At 45.0% G+C, this 8552-nt stretch overlaps 1 long non-coding RNA gene across 1 annotated transcript; it reads left to right on the plus strand.

Moving 5' to 3' along the window:
• The first annotated feature begins 1814 nt into the window (after window positions 1-1814).
• Window positions 1815-8147, plus strand: LOC115548308 (uncharacterized). Its single transcript, XR_003977567.1, has 3 exons — window positions 1815-4437; window positions 5635-5933; window positions 6277-8147. It is a non-coding gene; the product is annotated as an uncharacterized LOC115548308 (long non-coding RNA).
• The last annotated feature ends 405 nt before the right edge of the window (window positions 8148-8552 follow it).

Raw genomic sequence — 8552 nt, forward strand, 5'->3', positions numbered from 1 at the left:
TTACGTGCGTTTACCCTCCACTACAGCCCTGCCCGTAACCAACGGCAAAAATCCACAGCCACAACAACTGGTTACCCAGGCAACCCCCATCCCCAAACCCAGTCCCTTCAACGTGCAAGCCCCCACCCTCCTGTTCTCCCAAGCCCCTCCGCCAACTGACCTGGTGATTCGCCCCTCACACTGATTGATAAGTAGAATATTCCAATGGGACCTTTCAGCGGGGCCTTTGCGAGCTGTGCAGCCATCACAGCGGCGACAGAAGTCCTCGACGTCCCTCTTGTGCTGCCCCCAGTAGAAGCCAAGGCGGAGGCGACGCAGGGTCTTTGTCACCCCAAAGTGCCCTGAGCCCACGGCACCATGGACCACTTGAAGCACTTCCCCACGCAGAGAGTGAGGCACCACCACCTTGCCACCTCACCTCTCCGGTGGCGGGTTCCTTCCAGGCCCGCTGAAGCACTTAATCCCACAGCCGCAGGGCCCTCGAACTTAGCCCACAGTCCTTGGTGACCAGGGGAGAACGGCCACTTCTTCCCATGGGGGCCGCTGCTGTAGGTCAAACCCACTGGAGCACTGGTCGAAGGTCTGCGTCCTCCACCTGCTGCCGTCTCCATCCTGTAGGGTCGACCTCCCGGAGCTCACAGCTGACTGGGGAAGCCACAATCCACCGCAGAACATCCCTCCTCCTGGCTGGGCAGTTCCTTCTCACGGCTCTCCCTCCTTTCACAGTTGCGGCAGCCATCCTGACTGCAGGGGTGTCGGGAGCGAGCGTCTGCATTAGCATGGCGTGCCCCTGCCCTGTGCACCACACTGAAGCTGTAGGACTGCAGCTCCTCGATCCACCGTGCGACCTGCCCTTCTGGCTCCTTGAAAGACATCATCCACTGGAGCGTGGAGTGGTCAGTCCTTACAGGGAAGCGCAGGCCGCAGAGGTAGTATTTGAAGTGGCGTACAGCTCTAACAATGGCCAGCAGCGTGCGACGAGTGACACAGTAGCGGCGTTCAGCTTTGTTAAATGTCGTGCTGTAATACGCCACCACCCGATCCCCTTCCGGCCATTCCTGTGTCAGCACGGCGCCATTGCCGACGTTACTAACGTCCGTGTCCAGGATGACGGGCAGGGCAGCGTCAGGGGGGGAGAGCACCGGGGCTTTGGTGAGAACTCCCTTGAGGGTCTCGAAGGCAGACCGCAATCCTCTCCCCACACAAACTCCCTGTCCTTCGGTAGCAGGTGGAACAGGGGAGCGGCCACACAGGAGAAGCCCCTCACAAAGCGCCTGTAGTAAGAAGCCAGTCTGAGGAAGCTTTTCAGCTGTCTGGTGTCAGTGGGGGTGGGCCAGTTTTGGGCAGCTTGCACTTTGTCCTCCATGGTGCTAATACCTCCTCCCCCAGTCTTGTGACCAAGGAAAGTTACCTCTCTTCTGAAAAGGCACTTATCAGGGTGGAGCTTCAAGCCCGCCGCAGCTACTCTCTCCAGAACCTGATGCAGCGAGGCAAGTGCTGTCTTGAAGGCACCCCCGTGTGCCAGTATATCGTCCAGGCAGACGATACACTGCTGCCGGGGGATGCAAGTGAGCACTCTGTGCATTAGCCTCTCAAAGGTTGCAGGTGCATTGCAGAGGCCAAAAGGGAAGACCCGAAACTGCCAAAATCCTCTGCTAGTGCAGAATGCAGTCTTGGGTCAGCCATCAGGGACGACCCAGCAACCACATCTAGGGCCTCATCAATGGGATGAGGCCCTAGATGTGTCAAGGGATGGGGTAGGAGTCCTTTCTTGTTACTGCGTTAAATGGCCTGTAGTCGACACAGATTCTCCACTTACCCCCCTTCTTAGGCACCATCACCACAGCTGCTGCCCAGGGACTATCTGAGGGCTCTATAAGGCCCGCCTGCTGCATCTCCAACAGCGCCTAGTACACAGCCTCCTGGCGGGCCAAGGGCAGGCGACGCGGGCGCATTCTGATGGGCCTGGCGTCCCCAGTGTCGATTTCATGCTGCACCAGGTGTGTCTGACCCACGTCGCTCTCATTCAAGGCAAAGCTGTCCTTAAACTCTGCCAGAAGACGCCACAGCTGCTCCTGCTGTTGAGGGTCTAGTCCATCACCGTGCCCCTGCCATATTGGCCGCACAGTGGACATATTACGTAACAGCTTATATCATTGGCTGTTCTGAAAGCCAGATTGACAAAATATCTTGATAAGATCATTGACAAACAAAGTAAGGGCATCAAACCATCACACAAACAGTTAAAAATAGGCTAATGTACATTTGATCACATCATGTGTAAATCAAATTGTTAGTGTTAGTTTCCTCGTCTCCTGAGACTCCTCTCACTAGATAGGGCTATGTTATCATTGTGTATGTCAGTTGATTTTGATATTTCCGATGGACTGTATTTTCATGTACTGTATTGTTCGTGCCTGTTTGCAACAACTGTGTATTCCATAGACCTGTGGTGTATAAAAGTGAGATCTAAAGGTAATTTCCAACCACACTGAAAATGTGGAAACTTAAGATCCACTTTTGAGCATTCATCTAAATATTATTAGAATATGAACACAACCATCAAATATTTATTGATTCATGTATTATTATTTATTTATTTTAAATAAAATGTATAGTTGTGAGCATGCAGGTCCTCTACCATTCACCAGGGGGTGCTGCAGCACCCTCCCCGCCCCTACTTCCAGGGCTTTGCATAGAGGTTTAGCCGCGAGAGACTAAAAGTGGGAAGAAGACCCAGTGACGTGCATAGCCGAAATAATTCTGTTCCACTTCTTGGTATTTGTTTTTATCCTTTCTCTTCATATACTCATCAGAACACCAACTTTCTTTAAAGGGCTCCTATTATACCACCTGGTCCGTCTGACTGTGATTAATCAGTAAAAAACGTTTAAAAATCTGCCCTTCCCTGTGTCTTAATACACAAGTGAACATTATAAAATCTGTAGTTTATGGCAGAGCTGTTGTATTTAATTTAATTAGATTATCAATTGAGAATAATAGATACCAATTCCAGAAGCATAATAATTTGAATATAAATGAATTCATTTATTGCTGGTTAATAACTACATTAAATACACCATAAGAAAAGAAAACTTCACATTTAAGAAGGACTATTGGGGGCAGTTAATTTCAACATCAACATAAGTTTAGCCTCTTTTTTTTTCCACATGTGAATTGGAATTCAAGTGGCCTAAAATATTCCAGTTGGCCAAGTCCGACCTAAGTGATTCTCACTGTTGGCGGTAACCTGATTGAAAATCAAAGAGCGCTTGTTTTAGTCGATCTCTTGAAATTGTAGTTTCACACTTGAGACGCTAGAGGTCGGCAATACCCGCCGTCGCGCAATGATGTTGGTTAGGAAGAGAGGAGTCGAATTCATTTTAAACAGTTCTGTCTTTTCCTATGTTCGAAAGGAAACACCTCTTCATCTCTCCTTGACCCAATGACGTTTTTCCACAAAGGTTAAGGAAAGGAGGCATAAAGGTTAGGAGATTTGACTAATCATAGAGGCCCCCGGTCTCATTTCAGACCATCAGGGCATCCCTCCTCTGATTGGTTCGCGGAAACCTTCTTGCCTGTTGATGGAAGGGAAGCCAATCCAATTACTAGTCCAAGGTAGCAGACTTTTTCATATGCTTTTTTTTTTTTTTTAATTGTTCATTCTCTTCGGCGACACCATTGGTGATAAGCGGTAATTGTGCCCATCTCAATACTGCAAAATGCATGGGCTTTCATCAGTGGGCCAAAGGCTCAATCACCATTGTGTTACCTCATTCGGCGATATAATGGGCTGGTAGGTATTTCTGTTTTTTGAAAAGCAACATCAATTTTAATCGACCAAATTCGAAGTTATCTTTGACATATTTACCATTGTCACTGTACATGTTGTAGGACATGGTTAGCTAGCAAGCAGTGAAAAAATAAGCATGTGGGTTAAGAACGCACTGGGTTCTTAGAGAGCAACACAGAAAGTCACAATGATCGTGTGGCTCCCCCTAGCGGTTGTGGCCCTAAACAACGACAGTGTTTATGTCAGCGGCCGCTGGTGTCATCAGAAATGCAAAGGTAGTTTACACACACACACACACACACACACACACACACACACACACACACACACACACACACACACACACACACACACACACACACACACACACACACACACACACACACCATACACTGTATTGGAACAGCCTTATAGCGTTGTATCAATCAATATAACTGAATAATACCAAAAAGAAAAAATGATGACCCATGTTAACTGTGAATATTTTTTTAACACTTTATTCTTCGCCACACATCTTTTCCAGGTCTATTCAGGGGGAAAGCGGAGGTTTGCAATACCACCACAAACAGTCACCCACAAATTGCAGTTTTAACAAGCAGGGCTCGGCATGACAATGGTCTCATTGCCAGAAGATGCATGATCAGGTCAGGTGAAGTAGTGTTTCATGCCAAACAATCGCTATGCTGTATGTTAGTCATAAGTCTAGAATCCTGTTTTCCAAGCTTAACAGACAGTATGCCATGGAAGAACCAATTTCATCAACATCATCAGTTTTGTCTCGAATAGCAATGTTTATCATATCTGAATTAACTATACGTTTAAATTAGAGCTGTCAGTTAAACACGTTATTAACGGCGTTAACGCAAACCAAATTTAACGGCGTTAATTTTTTTATCGCGCGATTAACGCAATTATTTTATATATATATATATATTTTTTTTTTTTCTTTGGCTCAAAGCAAAGAAGCAGTAGCCTGACTGCTATGTTCAAATGACATTTGTTCAAAGCAGTCGTTTAATTGCACTATAGGCTCTTTTTTTTGTATCGTCCTGTTTTGATCAGTGTATATGCCAATGTTGTTATCAATAAAAAATCATTTGCACAAGGCAAGCCGATGCACTTCACCATGTTGATAAGAGAATTAAAATGAGGAGAATTATGGGACAAAAAAATCAAGGGATATTTAGCATAGAAAAATAATTTGCGATTAATCGCGATTAATTAGAGTTAACTATGACATTAATGCGATTAATCACGATTAAATATTTTAATCGCTTGACAGCTCTAGTTTAAATGTATCACAGAAATATATTAAAACAAGCAATAACTGGTTGCACATAAAATAAAAAGAGGATGATTCCTACACACACACACTCACACACACACACACACACGCGCACAAACACTCACAAACACACAAACACACACACACACACACACACACACACACACACACACACAGCAGGTGGGTAATGGCTAATAGGAAGGACAGATTTCCTATTCACCATCCTATAAATAGCCTACATGTGAATGAGTATTTTTACTTTGACTATAATCTTATCATCTTTATAATATATCCCATACAAATGTGTGAATTTCTATTTTTACTTTGCCTATAATGTTATTATCTTCATAATAGATCCTATAAAATATATTTTTACTTTGACTATATCCTGGTAAAACGGTTGCATACAACATTAACACACAAAAACACAATTTGTATTGATGACCTACTAGCTTAGCCTTGAGGACGTTTAAGATGGTCCTTCAACCTATGAGCACAAAACCTAAGTAATCAGTTAGCCTGTTTCACACAGAAGAACCTCCTCTTCTCCACACAGCTCCTGGCCTGCTGGCCTCCCCCAGACCGAGTCCCACAGTGGTTCCCGTTGGCGGGACACTCGGGCAAGGTAATAACGCCACCTGCGGTCCGGTCCATCCACAGCCAGCGGCCCGCCAGCCAGCGCAGACCGATCCACACCTCCTCCGTCTGGAGCCGGGTCATCTCTTCCTGGGCGTAGGATAATTCCTCCTCGTCGTGGAAGCTGAGGAGATCCCTCCGCTTCGATGCGTCCGGTTCAAGAGCTCTGCAGTGGTCGAGGGCTTCCTCCCATGTCTTCTTCTCCTCCACAAACACCAGGTGGTTATACTCACAGAGATAGTGTAACACTTTGCCACAATTATGGTCGACCAGCTTACCATCATATACTGCGCCACAATTGGTACCCCCCGGGTGCCCAGCTGACCCAGCTGACCAGTTCGTGTCAAGCAGGGAGATATTCTGACCGTTAATCCAACTCCACCCAATGACCGGCCGATCACGGATTCCGACCCAGCACATAGATTGGAAATTGTTACAAATCTCTGAGAAATATGAAATATCAAGTGCATTTCTCTGGATGGCTAAATCGCAGTTTACACCCCAAATTATCCTACAGTAGTACTTGGCTTCATCCCAAGTTACTGTGCTCCGTTTCATCCAGACTGATCTGAGGCGGTCGATGGAGGCTGCAACAGGCGGTGGTGGGCTGGTGGTGAGAGAGAGAAGGAAGAGGAACAGGTACTGGCTGCATGTGTTCTCCATGACTCCTCAACACATCTGACCTCCTCTGGTAAAGATTGTCTAGATATATATATGGAATGTCTCTAATCAGAATGTTGGATACTATCTGCAGGTAAAAACTGCCCGAGGGCAGTGAAGTGTGACTGAATAATAATACATCAGCATCAAAACATCTTATGTTCTTGCATTCAGAGTACATCTATATTCAAGCACTGTCATCCAAAGGCCTTGTAGAACCTTAAGATCTACATATCTCTTACTGTCAATGCTGGTATTGCAACATACCAAAGTATTTTTGCCATACCTGTTCGAGACCGAGTCTGAAACATAACAGGTCAGGATGAACAATCAACAAGTTGTACTCTCAGTAAGAGAATTGACAAATAAAATATAATATTGTCTGCATAGAGGGATACCCTATGCTCAGAAGTTTCTCTTTGAATACCTTTATTTGTAGATTAATCACGCAATGGTCGAGCGACAAAACCTTGACCTTCTGTTTGAGCTTGACCTTGATGGTGATCATCTGCTCAGACACCTGCAGGACAGGATGTCACACCGGGACAAATGCAAAAAGAGAGGCAAATATATGCTTTGCCTTGTCTCAGCCATTTAAGTCTGGATTTGGATGCAATGGCAGACAAAACAACAACCTTCTCACTTAACACAAACAACACCTTCCTTTTTCACTTTTAGGAAATTGGTTTACAAAAAATGTAATCACCATCGCTAATATACAGGTTGTAATTCAGAAGAAGGCTGTATCAGCTAAGATTTGAGAGGTATTTTTTGAGGGTCATTTGTAAGAAAGATAACAACCTTGGTTGTTCAATGTCTCCCCTTTCTAGTTGTTTTTTCTCCTGCTGAAATCTCGTGCCTCACCTTTCGTTTTTTGGATCTACATCTCCAGCCGGCCTGCTTCACTCCCTCCAGCCTGATGCGCCCCCCCACTTCCTTACCTGCCCCCTGCCTCACTCAACCCATTCAATGCTGACGGATGGATGTCATTGATAACAAAGGACTCTCAAATAACAGCCCTTAAATCGTACCTCAAGCACCTTTGGCGGTTGGAGCTTATTCATAAATTCCTAGTTGGCCCCATGGATGTATGGTTGATGCCTCATGACCAAAGACCAAATATGTAAAAAGAAGGCATATATATATATATATATATAGTATATTATACCATTGTTTTCACTGAATCTTATCATAAATAATTAAATACAAAATATCTGTGCATTCTGACGGATTAAAATGTGATCATAGATGTGAATTCATGATGACCACACAACCCTCAAACAACATAAATTGATTAACAACAAGAAACTGTCAAAATAAGATAAAATAATCTATTAATGAATTCATTTGAAAAAAAAAATGGTGGATAGGATTCGGAGGATAGATAGATGGATGGATTGATTATCGATACTGGTTCCAATGAATCCTATCTGGGTTCTGACAGGATTCCAGGGCACGCCACCAAACAAACACAGAGGGAACCAAACAACACCCAAACTAACCCTAACCCTAGTGAAATAAAAGAGGAGACTCTCTAATAAGATCCAACCAAATCATGCAATGGTCACTGACAACTAATCCTTAGCAATGCCACGCAAACCATTAAGTCAGGTGGTTGACAAGGAACCAAACACACACACACACACACACACACACACACACACACACACACACACACACACACACACACACACACACACACACACACACACACACACACACTTCCTGCAGCACCAAAAACTCTCACCTCCCATCAGTGTTGGAATTACACCGTCCCGGGGGGGGCCCACTGGGGGGGGGGGGGGGGGGGGGGGGGTCGTTATTCCCATCAATCGTTGTGCCCGTCAATAATAACATGCAGCAAGATAAAATGATAAAATGCATTATGCTCTTTTGTTTTGTTTTATTAAATGGAAAAATGTGCTATTTTCTGAACTACAACTCCCAAACATGTGTGTGACAAGTGCCTCACGCCAAACAATAACGCAAACATATGACGATGTGAAATATCAGGCTTTCAGGCTGTCTTAGCCTGAAACCAAACGATCAAATCTCTTTTCGTTGACATCTTGATCATGCTATACTAATGCCTTTTGTAACTTGCCGGTAACACCATTGACAGTAGAAGAAACACTCGCTCGCTAGCATATTCACAACGTCGCACGAGAGTATGAGATC

The sequence above is a fragment of the Gadus morhua genome, chromosome 8, assembly GCF_902167405.1.
Source record: "Gadus morhua chromosome 8, gadMor3.0, whole genome shotgun sequence".
Lineage (NCBI taxonomy): Eukaryota > Metazoa > Chordata > Actinopteri > Gadiformes > Gadidae > Gadus > Gadus morhua.